This window comes from Manduca sexta, chromosome 11, assembly GCF_014839805.1.
Source record: "Manduca sexta isolate Smith_Timp_Sample1 chromosome 11, JHU_Msex_v1.0, whole genome shotgun sequence".
NCBI lineage: Eukaryota > Metazoa > Arthropoda > Insecta > Lepidoptera > Sphingidae > Manduca > Manduca sexta.
Genome location: NC_051125.1, coordinates 9,216,778 through 9,237,745, shown reverse-complemented (window position 1 = coordinate 9,237,745; position 20,968 = coordinate 9,216,778). Strand labels below are relative to the sequence as shown.

Here is a 20,968-nt window from a genome sequence, read left to right as displayed (position 1 = left end):
TACATTAGATAATCTTAGGTTATAAAACTTATGAACAATTATTTTTCTAATTACTTAAAATATTCGCTCAAGGGAAACTGTCTCTTGATAAAAAATGTCGTTACATTTAAATCATTTGACATTAATACATCCAGAAATACTTTTATTTTGTTTTAATTTATTGCTAAAAATACATTAATCCTTTCTCTTTTCCAAGTTAAAAAATACACAAGAAGTTTTATTAGAATAAAAATGCACTATTTATGAACTCCTTTTAACTTTTTAACCTAATTTAGAAGTAAGTTACAACTGCTCCAATTAGTTTCCGACGACTATTGTCAAAGAAAAAGCAACAGCGGTTACGATAAAAGAAGTCAGGCAAATAAAGTAACAGCACAAACTATTTAACACATTCCAATAAACTAATGAGCAAAAGTAATCGAGTACAAGTTGTTGCCAAGGATATTAACTCCTCATACGTTAGAAATTTATTTCACCAACGTCTCTTTGTTACAAAGTCATAAACTTGAAAAAAGTTAAAAAATAATTTGAATAAATATTTTGTAAAATAAAAGTGCTAACAGTAAGTTTTTTTTTTAACAAAAAGTAATTTAATAATTACCTTATCAACCAATGAAACAATCCGAAAAAAGTGTGCAACACTCCAGCTTCATAAATCCAAAAACAATACAACACGAAACAATTCAAAAATCGAACGTTCTAATTAAACATAATGCCAACCTCAACGAGCTGTATCACATGAAACGATCAACTTAGCACTTGTCCAAACAGGCGAGCGGCGCGCGGCGCGGCGCTACTACATCACTGGTGGCCACGAGACGCTCGCGATACGTGTGCTTGTGACGGCTTCGCACGCCAAACTGCGTTTGTGTTCTATTCCGTACATAAGTTCTTGTGATTTACAGAGGGCGCGCAGGCGGGCGGACGCTCTACTAGATGCTCCCCTTGCGAAGGATACCTCATTATCCTTACTGTAATCCGTGTGCCTTTTTGATAATTTTTATTTATAGGGTGTCACTGGATGTGACCTTTTTGAATATCATGGGGTTATGCGGTTGGATATACTTCATTTGATGATACGTATTAATAATACTTCACGAGTCAAAGAAAAAACAATTACGCACCGCTTTGATGAACTATTACATGGTGACTTACATATATACGGTTGCGGAATATACTATTACGCTAAACATACGTTTGAACTAAATATGAAGCTTAAGATGGATTGGTTAAAAATGATATTTTTTGATAAGATTTAAGTCGAGAATGACGCTCATCAACTTATTACAAATGTTATTTAATTAACTATAAGCCAATTTTTCAATGCTTTATTAAAGAAATGGAAAAAACATAAACACGAAAAGTTAAAACAAGACAAAACTAAGCATGTCATGGAACAGCGTCAAGCATTCGAAGGAACGTTACAAATGCACACGCGCTAAAATATTTCACCGAATGCAGCGTCGAACATTTGCCGGAACGTTACAAGAAATACTAGTGTGTACCCATCCTAAACACTAGAGTAAATCCTCCGCGTAATTTTTAATCGTCGATAAACCCACGTAATGTTTCGCTTACCGTTTGACGCATGATCTTAAAAAGTATTTCCCAATTGATATTCAAGGTTGCCAACCGAGCAACAATAGTAATAGTTGAACATTCATCGTAAAACATCATTATCTCAGCGTTCTCAGCGTTCTTAATTTAAACGATGGAACTTATTCATTCAGATCGATTTTATTTTAGGTACGAATGATCCTCTAGATAGTCTTGTATTATTACAAATATCTACCAAATTCGATAAAAAAAATGACAGCTACGCCAAAAATTCACACATACTTTCATACGTCACTGATTTCTACCTATTATGTAAAGAAATCAACGCGTTTGACCTTCTAAGGCGCTCCTTATTAAAACTTAAAAATTATATTAAGACAGGTTTACCTTACAACTTTTGCCTTTATTTATTTAGTACTAAATACACTGTTCCCATTTTAATGGAAGGACCGGGTAACTGACTTCTAGTAATTTCTGCTTGTTGCTTTACATCATTCGCAAGAAAAATTTAAAAAGTACAATAAATTTTTGAGATAAAAACCAAATACAGCAGTAAAAATAAAGCCAGATTCAATGATTCTGAATAATATAATCATCGTTAAAACAAAGTATGAGCTAATAATATCAAATCTAATTTGGATAAGAATACATTTTTCCCAAAATATGTTCGAGGTGAAATACTACAAATAGTGAGATTGTATAATAAGAAAGAGCTTCTTAGTCCATAACGATGCTTGGAGACTGCGCATACATTTGAATTTGAATGAGAGCCAAACGTAGACAAGCAGGCAGATGGGCCGACCCTCAGATGGCCATATTTAATCATGCGCGAAGGTGCGTACCGATAGTTTGGGCCGTGTATAAATACTCCGCTTGATAATGAACTGTTATAGATACTTCATCCAAAGGTCGTATATCGAGTTTTGTTTTTATTTGGTTTCATTTTCGTTTAGTTCTAAATTAATTTATTGTTGGTGAAAATGTTAGAGCTATGATGATAAAAAACAAAGACGAATTGATAAAGTTACGTCATCATAAACAGCGAATAGTCCAATCCCCGTCCCAACAGAATGCGGAAGGGAGGTCGGCAGACAGTAGTTACTGTTTTAACCCGAATACTAGAGGATGGTGGGTCGAGGCTCAATAATTGCGGGCCGTCAAGACTTTCACCTTCGCCGCTCGGCCTTGCCCGGCCGGGCCGCTCACTGTAACTTCCGCCCGCCGATTTGCCCGCGCGGCGACAATGCCCGACGCGCGCTTTTGCAATCAGAATTTCGGAAAGTAGCACCGGAGCAACGGCCTCCCGACTAACGGTCGCAAGTCGCTCGTACTTACGTAATTCGAGAAAATATGTGTACTCGAAACGTTTGGTATCCGGTTGGATCCTGATTCCCTGGCTTACTCCTGTTGTAATTCCCCTATCACGGATGTAAACAATCGTAACCCTTAAATCAGATGGAAATGCATCAAACGGTACATTGAAAGTGGTCACGAGCGCTGGTTACGATAACGTGTTTAGAACTAATAATGCGAATTTAGGTCATCAGCTGAGCGTATTGCTAACGAATACACATTTTAAGGACTACAGAGTATAAATAATCTTTACACAAACCACTTTTTTTTATGATTTATAACAGGTTATATACGCTAATATCAACTTATGGAAGTATACGTCATGCAATTGTAAGTTCGTCATGTGAAACCCGGCGGTCGTAACAGGTTTTGTTTATGATAACGTCCGAAACAAATGCAGTAAAATTTAGGTCATCCGAGCGTAGAACGTACTAATCAACGTAGGAGTCCGCAGTACGAACAAGGCCGAGTGATCTGTTGCAATGGCGGTTAACAGAAGCGAATTTTATTTTTAATAATACAACAAATGATTGGTGAAGCGTTACGTTTGTATTGTTACTTCATTACCGGTGAAGACTATTCGACGTTCTTGATACCTTATTCGTTGTGTTACTCTAACCGAATGCGTTAGCATTTAGATTTTTGTTGGAAAAGTACGTTAACTTTTCAAAAATTCTCATTTAATACTTATGACTAATTAAAACTTACTTTTGGATTATCCAGATCCCTGGTTGTAAACTATCATTCCAAGTCTTGCTGATGATAAATTTCAATAACCTAAATAAGACGGTAGCCTTTAAAACTATCATAAATTAGTCAAAGCCACAACAAACTTACACTACACCTAATTAATGAAAATTAGTTATTTTGCTAGATAAACCGGGATCGAGAATTGCAGGATAACATATCAGTTAAACAATCTGACTCCCTATTAACAAATAATAATATTATACCGTAGTGTGGTCGAATACCAGTTCCAGTATTTATAGACGGATACTACCCATACGCTAAATCGATGCTTTTAATAGAAATGATGCTCAATTGGATTCTATGGTGCGCGTGCCAAATCTTACCATGACATTTAACGCATTTCCTCAGCTACTAGGCCATGTTCTTACCATCTCAGTGTATTTTTGTTCAAGTACCGACGAATGTCGTGGGTCGTGCTAATTTAACCATCGGGTTAATCGAATATAGACTTTATTACAGCGTATTAGGTTTGATAATGTTATTTATATACTTAAGACATTCTTATCTGCCAGCGTCGGTTGTAATGAAGTTTCTTGCTCTATTACATACTAACCGACTGGACAATTTTTATTAAATTATTGTATTATAATAATAATAATTTCCACTGTTTGCTATACAGTGATATGTAAAATCCACTTGCAATAGTTGACTGTACGAAGGAAGTTATGCAAGGCCGATACAAGCTAAATTCGCATTAATGCCGTTGTATTAAGGTTCAAACAGACTTTCTAGTCAAACAAAGCGTTGATAACTTTTTGCATCACAGAATGTAAAATCTATTGTTAGTGATATCCGGTGAACAGGCCGAAAGAATTCTACGAAAAATGCTTCAAAAAACTACATCTAAAGAAGTGTTTAAATGATGTCACTCATAATTATAAAACGTAATCCTCATTGAGCCAACGACCGATATGTGCGGAGGTCGGCTGCTTCCCAAAACTGTTATCAGTAACGCGAGACTGATGGCATCGTGATAAACAAACGTGCCAACGCCTCAATAGAACTAGATTCAATTTAAATCTGCCGTATCAAGTATGTATCAATATAGTTTATTTTATAATCGTTTATGTTTACGCGAATGTTAGACATTGAAAATTAAACTATTTTTCGGATTTTATCAAGGTTTTTTATATTTTTATTTTCTCCAAAAGAAAAATACAAATATAAAATGCGAAAAATAGTTCAATTTTCAATAGTTTATTTTAGTTTATGAATTTGTATCTGATTTTTGTTCGGACCTTGAAGTAGATTCAGTGATTAATTATCAGTATTATTTTATGACTTAATTAAAGGGTGTAAGGTTAAGTTAGATACGGCGGAAAAGTATTTTACCTTAGCTGGAATAGCTGATTTTCATACGTGTACTAAAAAACTAAGACCGCAAATAAGCTACCTATGAACTAAGCTCCTAAGCTTACTTTTTGGACTCCTAAGCTTAATGCTATATGAAATTTATTCGATACTTCATACATACGGCCTACGCTTCGTTTCAAATCGCGTTAGACTTTAGAGGCCTCAAAAGAAAGTGATAAAATACGCAGTAAAATTATGTATTCGTTATGAATATGAGACAGATATGTACCATTATGCAATCGTTTACAGTTCGATGTCAAATTATTTAAAAATTAAAATAACATTGTACGGTTGGTCTTTCGATTTTACATTTAATGTAAGCATAACGTTAGCTTCAATTAATTTTCATTGAGGATACAATTCGGGGAATACCAGACTAATGTCAGCATAATTTGCTCTAATAACAACACATGTTTTGTTTCACGCTTTAGTCGCAAATTAAAGTATAGATAGCATTCTATTATTTAGACACAAATTAAAAACTAAATTGTAACACTATTGAATAAAATGGTCCCAAAGTTTTTGACTATTTAATCAGTAAATTCAAATCATATTTTTTTCAACAGAGTAGCTAAACTTACTTTAATAATTTTGTACTACATTTTATTTGGAATAATGCTGTGTCCAAACTGCATTCAAGCATTTAAATGAACTAATAAGATTAATCATACTTCGTTTACACCAAGCATTATGATATAACGCATCTGTGGAACGTGAACCACAATTATACACTTTAAAACAATGGTGTAATAACTACATTCGCTTGTACCCACCCTGCTTGCCTAGAAATACCTCAAGCTATTGTCTTTTTAAATTGTCTGAGAAGTGTTGCATACGATTTAAAAAATTGAAACTTATGTACCATTTTCTGTTCCCGCGATTGTGTCATCAATTATAATAACATGTAGGGACATTTGTGTTTGTTTTATTTTGTCCCTAAGCAAATAAAATAAGCCTATTTCTATATGAGTAACTGATAAAGATGATTACGTTGATAAAATATTTTGCGAAGCCAAAATATCAATATCGTCAAGCATGTCAGTGTATTGAGGTACAGGAAAAGGCGCAAATTTAAATACAATCAAACATATACACTTATAAGTGGAACGGATTTTTTTATATCTTTTAATTATTTTTTATGCATAATCAGGCAAACGTGCAAGGTCATTTGAAGTTACGTGATGTTCACTGCACGTAAACATCTTAGTTCCAAAAGAAACATGAATGCTGGCCTAGGGCAAGGATTAGGGATTAAGCAAAAATGAGATTATTTGGGCTTCTACAAGTATTCATTATCACATGAAAATAATATCGGTTTTTTACGAGATAATGGTACTCCTACGCGTCCTGCCATTCAAGTTGTAGACTTTCTACAGCGTGTCCCTACCATTTTGACTCTACCACTTTTTACTCTCTCATTTTTATAGGGAATGAATCCTAGGCAAATTTGGGCCACGCCAGTCATTGTTAGCAAAGATCGGCCAGGTTGCGCATGAGATGTGTAGTAGTAGTGTAGGTAGTGCAGAAGTGTGTGCACAATACACAGGTGCACTCTGTTCTTTCTTATAGTCCGGTGAGACGGCAGTCCGACATTGCCGGCGAAGATCAGGCGCATTACCAACGGCGTTACATGTTTTTTATAATATAATTTAATATTATAATCGATAATCAAATTGGTATTTTTGAACGTTAATACTATGAAATTTGTATTGTTTAAATAACTCCAGTCCTATCAATTGGATTAGAAAGAATTTACTGCAAGTTTCGAGTAGTTCCACGCGTATGTTAAGGACAGAGCATTTCACCTGACGTTGACACGGTTGCGATCACCTGAGATGGAACAAGGCCAACTAAACTTCGATATACAATTACTAAGTAATTATTAATCAATCTTTATATAGCATTGCATTCTGACTAACGACAGAGTCATCGTTTAAATGTGGGTGAATCCATCACGGAGTCTAATATTAGTAACTCGATTCATACAATTTGTATCATATTTAGAATTCTTTGTTACTAATTTTAAAGGAAGTTGTCGCTTGAAGTTAAGGAAATACATAAATTATATATTATCGTCCGAATTTTAAAATTATTCGTTTAAAAAGGAAAAAGTATTTCAGCCAGCCATCAAAATTCAAAATGCATAATAAAAATAAATCTTTACTATCCATTTAAATTTCAAAGAACGTATTTAATATGAATTTAATTAAAAAGTAAGTATAACCCACGTGAAATGCTCACGGCGAGCCGGAGGTTTGTTTGGAAACTTCCACGGCACAATATGATGTATGTTTAGTGTTTTTAAACATTGTGCCAATATGACGTAGGCCGAGCACGGTTATCGGCGAATCTGTTTGTCTTGAGGCTAATTAGCAAACAAAGAAATAAATTAAAAATATATTTATGGCTTTTCCCGTGAAAATGTTCTTGGAATTCTCGCAGGAAATTTCAAATGTGCTATAGAGTTAATCGTTTTCGAGTTAGTCTCTGGATTGCCGCGCATCAACTACGTTATCCGTTTCTAACTGATGTTATTAAAGCAGTTAATTTATAGTAACTGAGCTAGAAGTTAATTGTTTATTATTATTCGTACAGTGATTTAATATAAAGTATAGAGAATACGTTGACAGACAGAGTTAACAAGAGAACAGAGAATCGGCATTTTACATAGAAAATTCATAAGCCCAATAGCAGCATAGAGTTTTCATTTCGAAAAATGCACATTTCCTGTGGCATTGATTCGCCCAAAATAATTTCAAGTAGACACGAAGCAAATTATAATAAATATATTTCGCGAAATATAAATTCCCAGTAGTATCGCAATGACGATAATGATTGTGCTGACGCGCATTACGATACGTTTCATAGTGCCAATGACATACTCAGTGATTATTTCCTCCACCGCGTCTACGTATTTTACTATATATACTGAATTATATTTTATCGCGCTGTAAATATCCGATGGAATAACCAATTCCGTCTACATTCTTTCTGGCTAAAAATCTATGGTGAGATTTTGATGAGTTATAATGAGTCCTAATTTCTTCCTAATTATGTTGAGAGTTTCGTTCACTTGTAACTTTAGTGATAACTATTTAAACAATACACCGTGTCCTCTACCTGTGCTACATACATTGTTTTATTTTTAACAAAATTACCACAGTTTTTTTACTATGAACACTTTTAAAATTATTTAGATACCGATTTAAAAAATACGTAAGCCAGTAATAATCCCTTTTCCTACGTCAGAAGATTGATAGTTCAAATGATTCATTCACGACTACGTATTAATAAATAATTATACACTATTGTAGATTTCATTGTATTACGCTATGTCGGTCACTAATGAAGGTTAAGATTTGAGATCATGTTATATCTTGGCGTTTACTGTGCTGTTTATTATTAATTTAGTTTTATACGCTTCTCCTGGCGAAATATTTTTCGTAAGGTTTTTTCCACGAAAGTACAAAGCTGCGCGGAGACCACCCTAGAAATAGCCTTGCATTTACAAGGCCTTGCGTGGTGGAAGTCTTTCGTTGAATTCGGCGGTTCTTTTTTATCCTGCCTAAACAATCAATGCAATCATACCTTCTAGCTGGCAGACCTTTCACCAGAATAAAAGAATAGCAAAGACATTATCAGACACCTGGTAATCTGGACCTACAAATATTGAACCTGTTTGATCGATTTTCTTTAAGATGGTGTCACTTGGCTATGACGCGGTTGTATGTGTAGAGTGGGGCTAACACATAATTCACAGAAAAATTATTGCAATATATTACTTACCATAAACGACTTGGAACTAATCATTTACATCTTACTAAAATAGAAATTCAAAATATTTGGATATTTAGATTTTTGGACGTGTTAAGATTTACACCAACAGCGTTGAATTAATTTCGACGAAGTTTTGTCAACATCATATTCAGAGTACTTTTTGTCTCGCAATGTGCGTAGCGTAATAATTTCAGTTTTTATTTCAAAAATGTTCTTTGACGCGTTTGAAGTCGCGAGCAGAACTTAGCTCTATTACAAAACTACTTCTAAATCGTTATTTCATCATCAATATACAAATAGCGAATACATAACACGAGTAATGTAGCGAATTGATAATGTACACATCGCCAACCCAAGTTGGAGTGATCGCAAATCTATCGGTGGATAATAACAATACTTCTTCAATGATATTTATGTGTCTGCTTCAAATTTTTTAATTTATTTTATAACACGAAGAAGAGCGAGTCTGTCATCACTGTCCAACGCCGACATTAGTAGAAGAAAAATGAATGCGTTTCCGGCCTTTAAGATTTAGGGAATAGATGGAAAAAGTATAGCGATCACCGTACACAAGGTGTTAAAACGCGCCGTAGTGGCCCACGTAAGTGTGATGCGTTCTGGGTTCAGCCTGTGTATATTCGGTTCCAACAGGCCGGCATAATTGTGTCGACTGCCGAGGGGTAATCATGTCGCATCACTCCACTTACCATCAGGTAGAAGGAACACTTGTAACACGTATAAGAAACAGTTTAGGTTTGGAAATCTCACCATAACTGCAATAGGTTGTTTCATATATTCATATTTGTATGCAGTCAGACATTGGTTTGTGTCTAATCTGTTTGAAGCTAAGATACTAATCAAATACACTTGTCTCCATCAAGACAATTTTGATCAAACCATAACTGACCGGAATTAGATTTGACATCCTGTCCTATATATCAAGGCTGTAAACATGCTTTGTGGAATCCTATCCAGCTTTGGATTACGTGAGTAATAAAGGGCGATAGGGTTTTAAATATTCAGCGTACAGACACGACTTTGTAACAGTTTTATAATGTATTACGTAATGTATGAACAGAATCGTGAGCCCCTATATTGTATTCGTATACATGGTTATTAAAGTTTCATACTTGAGAATATTATTTGGTTTTCAAGTTGGTTTGTAGTGTATGCTGTCATAAATTGATGGTAAAAACATATTCCGTTTGAAATCCATTGCGAGTTGTTTGTGGTATTATAAATCTGAATGTTTTAGTATATTTCAGATAACAAGGATACAATCATGCTATTTTTAACAAATTTCACTGATGGTAGGTACTACTGCAATGTTTATTTCTGCCGCCAAGCAGCAGTGTGTAGTCACTGTAGCGTTCCGGTTTGAAGAACATTGTAGCCAGTATAACTACTGGACATAATAAAACCATCTCATGTCTCAGGATGGCAAGCGCAGTAGAATCAAACAATACTTTTAATTCAAGGTGTTGGATAGTGTTTCTACTGTTTATGGGCGTTCGTATTGCTTACCATCATGCGAACGGCAAGCTCGTCTCATCATTCCAAGCAGTAAAAAAAAAGGGTAATATTTAAAAACGCTTCTACAATAACCTTGTAATTAATTTCCACATTTCAAAACCGTACAATTGGCATTAAATATCGAAATTCAAGCAACCGAGGCATAATTAATATCGCTGATAAACTGGTTGGTGTCAATCTCAACACCGGCTGAACTGTTTTACCCATTACTGCGAATTAGTAAATATTAGTCTTCAGATCTATTAGTATATGAGATAAGGATCGAGGAGAATTTATTATAAGGTTTTTCTGTAAGGTAAAGGAACCCTTACAGGTCCACCTTATCTTCAAATGAGGTGGAATGAAATATAAAGAAATACCTTTGATTAAATTGCTACATGCCACTACACATTATAAAAAGTAATAAGAAAAGAATTAACAAAAAAAATTTGTATGATTTATTATTACACTACCTTATTACTACTTATTACAAACAAAATGGCGGCAATATTTCAACTTCATACAATTATTATGAAATTGAGAGTTTAAATAATTGTTAAACTGATCAACTACTAAATATTGATAATATTGGCAGTCTCATTGCGTGCGTATAAAAAAAATTGTTAACTATTATTTAATTCAATTAGTTTCACTACCCTAGAACGTAAATATGACAAATGACCTGTATAAACCAGATGTTTTCCACAAATTTTTGTACATTTACTTTTTCATTGTTGACAGTATTGTTAAGATTTTAAAAGCTAGACAACAGTGCCAGCAATTAGCCCTAACATAGACGGTGTGCCGTCCACTGTTCCCTGCGAATTAGCTTCGAGGCATTTTTGTCTGGCTCAAGCCTACCCATCTCTGACATTACCTCTTATGGTTTAAGCAGCGATTAAATTTATTGAGCAGTGCCGACTATCTTATTATAATTATACGTATATTTATACGTATGTACGGGTATGTCTATATGACAGTATGGAGACAGGCGTCACTACGAGGTACTGGTGGTAGAATACTCGAATTCGGCGTGATTGCCGCCTCCGTACTCAAGATTATAAAATCCGCCATACTAAACGACGTGTCAAGTTCTGAGACCAAAACGTATATCCGGTTTCAAACAGGCCGGCAAAATTGTGTCGATTTGCGAGGGGTAATCATTTGCCGTCAATCGACACTATCTGGACCCTACTTCGCGTACCATTACTTAAATAGAGTGGTGTCTATCGTGCCAATATAAAAAACAAGCTGAAACAGTTTCTCTAGTTTTATCACTTATCAGTATGTTTGTATAAAACCCCAATTTAAATAATATACACTCATATTATATCTCAATATAAAATTCGTATTTCCTTCCACTGATTATTATCATTTGAAGAGTTGTTAAAGCATTGACCTCTCAGTATATGTTGCACAATATTAATTATTATTCGGTAAAACCAGTACGAATATGTAGATTGCACTCATTTTAAAATATTATTTCGGAATTTTATCTTAATCTCAAAATCATTACAAACTTGCGATTATTTGAGTATTTAATGAAATATTCTAAATTTAAATGTGAATATTATATTTAAAACTGTTCTTTTTCTGGCCAAATATTTTTTATTTCAAGAAGAGTTAAATAAATGTTCTAAAGAATATTGTTTTATGTAACCGCATCCGATAGCGTGAATATGTACTACACAGATTAGTGTGAGAATAAATCTATTTGATCAATGGCCCAGCAAATGAATCATTGTCAGAATCTTATTATTCTTTAAGATCACTAACATCTTAATATTTTAATAGATTTTATATAGAAAACTCAGCTACCACTCGCGGATTCACCTATATTTTCCGGGATAAAAGTCCCGTTATATATTTTCCTGGGATAAAAAGTAGGCTATGTCCTTCCCCTGGTTTGAAACTATCTTCATACCAAATTTCATCGAAATTCGACCAATAGTTTTTCAGTTTATCGCATTCAGACAGATGGACGCGGCGGGGACTTTGTTTAATAATGTGTAAGGATAAACATTTAAGTAACTTCTGTGGGATGCATTACCAAGGGGCAAATGAGTGGGCGAGGCTTAAGGCGTTCTGAGCTGAAACTAGCTCAAGGAGAAGGACATGAGACCTACATGCAGAAATGATAGCATCACATAAACAAAAATTCATAAACAAGCAAACATACAGGGTGTAGATAAAAATCTACAGTGGAAAGTTTTATGCATTATGCAACTTTATATAAAGTTAACTTTTGCAAGTCGACCACAATCTCTTGGACCTGACTTGGATTACCTAGGCCAAATTTTATTCAAATTCAAGCAACGTTTTATTTCTTTATACGTTAACCATCCATACGTCTTAAATAAGCTTGAATTTAAATAAAAAAAGTCGATGAAGCCGTGTAATTTCAAACAATAAATTACGAACTAGAATCCATAAAACCTATCTAATTATGGTTTATCACTCGTAGTATTGTAGATCACATAGGGGTAAGCAGTAATGTTGGCCGGTTTAGTTAATTTATCTCCTTCATCCATAATGAAATCAATACCCGTATTTCTTTAAATTGAAAAAACATTTTTCCAACAGTGAATAATAAATCTCATTTTTCACACTGCAGTTAAGTGTTCAGCTGTCATCTTTATCCGAATAAAATTTCAATCGACGAGTAAAATTGTATCGCTCTGCGGTTGCAAGAATTATGCTGGCCTAATCCGAACAGGCCATTTTAGTGGGTATTCCTTGTGTACGATGGTCGTATTTTATATTAATCGACAAAATACATCAAATGTATCTAGTAATGCATTTATAGATAAGTAGATATTCACAAGATCATAACAACGATTAATGCGCATAATATACTTAACGACGGAAATACCGCAAAGGTTGCAAATGCCATTGACTTCGGACAGAAATGTTTTTTTCGCCTACCTTTTTGTAGAGTAGGTGTGATGAAGGTTATTTTTTAACAAATATGACTACATAACGTATAGGTAACTTGTAAATGCAAATGGATTTCTCAAATTGAAACGTAACAATGATTTTATTCTAATCTATTGGAGAGTGTATCGTAATTATTTCACACAAACTGTTGTTTTTAATAAGTGTATTGAGAATTACAGGCTTATTTTATTAGAAAGTCAACTCCGAGTTAACACTTTCTCTCGTTAATTACACATTGTGAAGGCGCGCGTTTAATCAATATATTTCTAAGTCTTCTTTGCGGGCCGATGTTTGAATTTGAATAGAAATGTTCGTTAGCCGTAGGTATCAACATTGTGCTATAGAATTTTGTTAATCTCAAAGTTTCTGTAACAACTATAACGTTTAGAGCTATCACGTTTTTCTTGTATAAATACTGCGCGTTCCTTCCCAATATTGCTTATGGCATGATCAAATTATTTTCATACAAACGTATTGTACACATGGAAATCTGCAACCCATCACCGTTCTAAATGTGATTTGTGACTAAAACGTCGATAAATTAATCTACTATTGTGTCTGATACCAGAATAGACGCGGAATAATATCAAAACAAATCGGCATTTACTCAAAATTCATTACCGTCCCGAAATAACGAGATCTCGTATATCAAATATATATTTCTAAACATCACGAATTTCTGACCCAATTTAACACTCGTATTGTCCGATAACTATTTGTCTGGTAAACAATTGTTAATCTGACAAAGTATTTAAATGATTATCTACATTCATTAATTGATAAGTAATTTTCTTGAAATCGGAATATTTGTATCAATGCCTTTTGTTGTTACAAAAAACCTTTTTATTCTGGTAATTCACTGAGATTGTTTTATAAATAAGTGCTTACACTTATTGAATACCTATTACGCTTGTATATCAAACAAAAAGACTCGGAATTACGTGGTAGCGGTGCCGATATCGGCCGAAGTAGTACGAAAATAGCCGACCGCCCGCGCCCGTTCGTGGCACCGATACTCGACGAGGCCGCCTGACGTCGACCGCCGACGGCCGAGTCCTTGGTTATTAAAAATCAAGTGACAGTTTCATCGGAGTTTTTCACTTTACTGATTGTTTTAGGTCATTAACTTTGTTTACGTGTCATCGTGTTATAATGCCGATTATAATTTCAAAAATAAACACTATTACTAAAAGTATTAAGTGTTAAAGACCGTGCAATCAGTTTTTAATGTCAAATTTGAATTTAAAATTAGAATTAGTTCTTAGCATAGACATAATTCACGATCGTAATAAATTATAGCATGAGGTAAATGACTTTATTATATTTATTGCCAGAGTCGTAGTATCGTACAAAACTATTGTAGTTACGGTATATCCATATGATGCGGGTATCACGTGACGGACTAACAAAAGACGTTGACGTGTGAGTTGTGACGTCACTTGTTATAAAGAAACAAAAATTGCGTTTATGTTCACCAACAATATACCGAATATTGTTTGACTGATGATTGCTTGTGACCATTTCTCGTAATGGATATATAGGCTGACAACATAGATACGTTTGCTATAACTATGTGTGTGCCTATGAATAATTTTTTGTCCACGTTCACATAATTAAAGAGTGTTAACATTGCAAATGGAGATTCCTTAACTGTTTTATGAACAATATATAAAATAATTATAACCGTTATGATTAAAACATTTGAGATCGCATATTACAGAATACTATTTAATGTCAGGTAAAACATTTTAAGTACCTTTTTATATGACTTCCTAAATTATGTTCCAATTTTATAGCTGCTCCTCTATAAATAAAATAAAAAACGTAAGTCACTTTACATAGGTTTTCTGTGTACAGTGGTATTACCCCGGTACAAATGATTCATTCGGTAAAAACACAGCTGGATATAACACAGTTTTTATAAGACTGATATAATAATAGTGATAAAATCACAATTTATAAATAAAAAATATATTCTAAAGATATTGATCGGGGATGCACCATATTATCTATTTCGCATAATATTAAATAGATTGTATATTTTTAGGTTCATACCCGTAATAAATTAACCTAATTATGTATTAATTACACGCAAATGATTTATCAAATTAAGAATCGATATCTAAACTACGATTTGTATACGAAATATAACTCAACCATCGTTATTACTAAGCTACGAACCTCTTCAAGTTCTGTAATAATTTAAATATTATAAGTGTACTGAATTGCAATTTATTCCTTAAAAACTATTGACTATTACCATATAGTACTAAGGCAAAGCATGGTAAATAGTTGCAACTTTTGCCTATTTTTCGCGGGGAATAACGCGTTTTTCCACCGGCTTTGGGGGGAGTGGAACGATTGTGTTAGTTTTACCGGTCTTACAGCCCAGTGTCGACACTCAAGAGTATAGCATCATCCGAGCTAGTATTGTGCATGTATTTAGCATCTTCTGTCTTGACATGGCGAAGTTACATTGCAATTCAAGGGTAATACAGTATATAATATAATAATATCAGCCCTGTATTATATACTTGTCCACTGCTGAGCACGGGCCTCCTCTACTACTGAGAGGGATTAGGCCTTAGTCCACCACGTTGGTTTAGTGCGGATTGGTAGACTTAACACACCTTCGAAAATTCTTATAGAGAACTTCTCAGATGTGCAGGTTTCCTCACGATGTTTTCCTTCACCGTTAAAGCGAACGATAAATTTATAAAGAATACACACATGATTTTAGAAAAGTCAGAGGTGTGTGCTATTCGGATTTGAACCTGCGGACATTCGTCTCGGCAGTCCGTTCCACATCCAACTAGGCTATCGCCGCTTTTTTTTAATAATACAATATGCTACAAATATAATTGGCCAACTAGATTCGCCAGAGAAGTAGAGGTATTTTGTTTATCTGCAGAATTCTGTCACATTCCGTAGGCCATGTGACTAAAATGAGCTAAAGTGTTTGCTATATTTTCGTCTCTATCGATTTGGAAACAAAATGGAGAATTCATTAGCAAAGGTGCCCTTCAAGACTTTAGACGTGAACTCTACTCAGAGTCTGAAATGATAATTACATTTCACAGTTAATTTCAAGACGTATATACGTGTTTTTCTGATTGTTGTTATGTTTATTATACAATGTTGCTTGCGCTGGGGAAAGTTGGATATACGGTTTACAAGAGACAAAGTCAAGAGCCAATGAATGGTTGATGTCTAATGCTATACATAGTGATGTCGATTATGGTAATGATAAATGTGTGTATTTATGTGCATCCACACGATTTTTTTATGTGAAAAATTTTGTAATGAGATTCTGAACTCTGAAGTAAGCTCGGTAATTTTATTCTTTGTTTACAGCCGAAATATTAAATAAGAAATTATATTTGCACTACATCATTTTTAACATAAGTTCGCAGTCACTGTCGAAGAAAAACATATTTTAGTACTCTACGCATAATAATTGTGTTATTGTGCTCAAATCCTCACAATTTAGTCCTGTAAATTATAATCCTCTGGACCGTATCAATAGGAGTGAATCTCTAAAATGTCGCTTAATATAAAGGTATAAATTACAATTTACTTTGAATCTCAAAGAAATTGCCACGATATTATACATACATTATAATGAAATAAATACGAGTAATTTGTTTACCTTAACCGGTACACGTATGAAACATAATTGTAGCTAACAACGCTAAGCAAAATACTATAAATACATACATAATTATAATAATTCCGTATACCGTGAAGTGCAACAAACTCTTTGTGTTACACGACATTAGGACTATTAAAATTCAAAGCTGACGTTCAAAAACAATGATCATACATGTTTATAGATATATAAATTAAATCTAATAAGGTGATGGGCGATTTTGGTAGCTCGCATTGCTTTGGGAGCAGTTCATTCACCTTGCGGGGAGTGATTCAGCCGTAGATAAAAATAATAACGTTGAAAATGTTACATACAACCGTAAACTTACGAAATATACTGCATTCATGAACGGGACTCGATTCCCGATAGTTCTTTTGTAGAAGCCGGTAAGTGATTAAGGACTTAACAATTTTAGTATTTATATTCAACGTCAATTGCAATGGCTTGAAGAAAGAATTGGAACTTTGCAGCATGCTTTATAGCCATAGTTTGTAACTTATTTTCTTCACATTGATACTATAAAATAAATAAACGAATAATGTAGTTCCCCTAATAACAGCAATTTGATACATATTTCAGTATTTACACAGCAATTTTTAACTCTATCGTTATTGATATAAAAACTGCGAATTTCCAAATTTTTCTTGTTTGACCGCTGTATTGGTGAACCGCTGTATCGGCCCACGTGAAAACGCTGTGTATTTTTAGCCAATGTCACATTGGACGCTATTTGCGAAAGTCACTGACTCCATGATCAATAAGATTAATAACTTGGATTGAAAATTAATTACGTACTTTACTACAAACCGACTAATGTAAATCAGTTGTTACTGAAGCCAGAACACGTTTATTCATATTGCCGGCTAATAACAAACATTTTACAGTGTGCAGATTTGTAAGCGAAAGAGAAACACATATAAGTAAAGAGTGAAGAAATATAATACATTTTTTAATCACCCCTTACTGGTAGGTCTCTCATATGTCAGAATCCGGCAGAACTTTGCAAGACGTTTAGAACCGATTGCCGATGGAAGGTGATACATTTTTTATGCCACTTGCAAGCATAAGGCCTGCCGAAGCGTGAAAACTTGCGCAGTCTTCTTCGCCATCCCCTAAAGAGGCACAAAAGTATCTTCCATCCCCAAACCCTAGTATTTTCTATAAAGGTCATCGATCTATTTCTGGTAGTATTTATAAACGATGGGAATTCCTAACCACCGTACTAATTGTAAACTTAATAATGTATAAAATTAAATGGGTTTATTAATTATTTCATTTCTTTGCCATTCTATTAGTGTTATAGAAAATAATTACTCTTACTAATGTACATTTTTAACTCATAATATGGTATGTGTTTTCAGGTGTAAAGCACCTTTGTCAACAATGAACTCATTTTTTGTTTAAAATTATCACTACCATAACAAAAACACATTCTTGCTTGTTACAATTAGTTTTATGTTTCAATTCGGTGTTGTGTTGATCTACAAATAACACCAAACTTAAATGATGCCCTTACAATGTCATTTAATTGTCATCTATAGCAGGTTTTCTCTATGTTTTCTCTAGTGTGGACCCCTAATGTTATTTAATTATGACGTGGATCGTCCGTTCAATAAAACAAAAAAACGCTCTCATACTTTTCTTTGCAAAACTGACATCTGTTTCTCTGTCTTTGCGACCAATTTGCTAGGGTTGATTACGTTCCGTTGGATTCTTAAATCTGCTATATACATCTAATCTACTAGCAGTTTATTTCTGTATTTAATTTTGCACTGTTTGCGCTTTATAGTATTTCTTATGACTTTTGTTTTACCTACGGGCCCCTTAAGAGGGGCCCACGGACCCCCAGGTTAGGAAACCCTGATCTATAGTATCGACTTTATATATAATTTTTTCCATTCACAATATGTATTCAAAATATTATACCGCTCATCCCCACCAAAATTAATAGATAAGACACATTTATAGCAATACAATGAATTAGTAATAAGTAAATCAGTAGTTCCTAATAGATAAACTCATTACCGTCTACTGTCCCTAAGTTGACTAACTTTCATTTTAAAATACAAATTCAACATAAAGCTATAAAATCGTTTCATACAAAAACCGGTTATTTTAGTAGCAAGGTTAATAGTGTAAATCTCACGTAGGCCAAAGTTATATTACTTGACTATAAATTGCAGCAAATTATTGGCACATTGAAGTCGGCGGAGGTGCAACTTGTAGCTTAATACTAATATAATTTACGTTGGGAGCTAATAGAGCGATTTTGCTTTCAAAATCGTTATTTTCAAAATTGCGTGCTAACGTTGTATAGAAATAAATAGCTTTCGGTATTGAATTATGTTATTTATTTGTTATATAAAATTTGTATTTAATCTATTTTTGATATTTATGTTTTAATGAATAATGTTGAAAATAAACCCTCACCGTTGATTTTATTAGTTATATTCATTCATCAACTATTATACTGTATTTAAATGAATCCTTATCTTAATTAAAATGGCCATTAAAAGATAACCGTGGTATTTGATGCACATTTTTTTTAACAGTTATGCAAGCAAGAATGTAAAGAATTTTGGGTATATCTTGTGCGTAGACATAGTAATTAATGATTTTCAAAAAATATAGAATATATGCTATAAACCTCACAAATTCATAAAAAAATCAACTAAAAAGGGTTCCGTACGCACACATACAAATACTTGATATTGACGTGTCATGTAAAAGAGATCATGTCAGAAAAATAAAATAGTATTGCCATTTAATCGTAGTGTTTACAAACGTCCCAATTGGGACAATTTTGAGTCGCTTTATAATAGCATGTCTTCCTGATAATATAATATATCGTTGGTAACAGTCAAGCTTAATAAATCTAAAGTTATTACGGCAATACAATTTGTTAATCAACCGTAATATATTTCAAAAGAAAATTTGCTATACCAAATTGGGTCATTGACCGGGCGTTACCTCACAGTAACTGTTATGGGAGATATATTGATACTATAGTTGTATGTATTTGACGTCCTTTATCTTCTACGATATTTTTCTAAATTCAAAACTATTTACTTTTTTTCGTAGATTGGAGAGGAAACTTCTAGTCCGTACGTCCATCCTTAATTGACCTTCTTTATGTACGGTACCACATATTCCAGAGAGTTCAAGTCGTATCACCGATTCTACCCAACTAATTTTAATCAAACTTTCGCAATAACTAAGTTAGACTGTATGCTTTTAAAGTCAACATCGATTCGGTAGTTTTTGTGAATACGAACACAAACAAGTATTCACCAACATTTATCTCCATGTAACTGTAATTTATACAATGTATTTATATGTAGATAATTCTACTTATATTATAAATGCGAAAGTTTGTGAGGATGGATGTATATATGTTTGTTCCTCTTCCACGACAAAAATAATGAACGGATTTGGATGAAACTTTACAGTTATATTTGTTATATATCAAAATAACACATAGGCTACAATTTATAATGATTTTGTGTAATTTGGTCATAATATAACGATACATATCAAATAAATTGGAAAAATAATGTATCCCGGAAAACTCCTTCACGCAAGCGAAGCCGCGAGCAATATACAATAAACAGCTAAATACTTCAAAATATATATTCTTATGTGACAAATATTTTTGCACACGATGTAAAATTGTTACTCGAGTTCATTACCATATCGCTACGCGCGCACTTTCTATATTTTCTACGAGCCTAATGTTAAATTAACACGGCACAGCGTCCAGAAAGTCACACGACACGTCACCGATGAGATCCTGTGGAATAATCGACCGTAATTATCAAACTTTAATGATCATTATTAAATAAAAACAATTATACAGTTTGGGTTTATCAGTAGCCAACAGTTGCAGTACATTGTATTAAGAATGAGAGGTTCTTGTATGAGCATTTATGAGTATAATTTCGGCGAAACGTTTTTAAGAAGGAAACGCCGCGTCATGTTTCGTGTATATTCATAATAAAATAATAGGAAAACGCTGTCATGGAATTTTAGTTACGCATATTTTATAAGACATTCTTAAAGGATAACTGGGCTTCGTGAATT

At 33.7% G+C, this 20,968-nt stretch overlaps 1 protein-coding gene across 4 annotated transcripts in view; it reads right to left on the bottom strand.

The window, feature by feature from the left end:
* LOC115452495 overlaps positions 1 to 20,968 on the bottom strand; it is a 91,199-nt gene that overhangs the window by 14,353 nt on the left and 55,878 nt on the right. The window contains exon 1 of one of the 4 annotated variants that reach the window (XM_030181059.2): positions 721 to 880. The exons of 2 other annotated variants lie outside the window; for them this stretch is intronic. The gene's annotated coding sequence lies outside the window, so the exon portion shown is untranslated. Of the gene's footprint in view, positions 1 to 601; positions 881 to 20,968 lie in introns of those variants that run through there. One more of the 4 variants, XM_030181050.2, reaches the window with a different exon arrangement.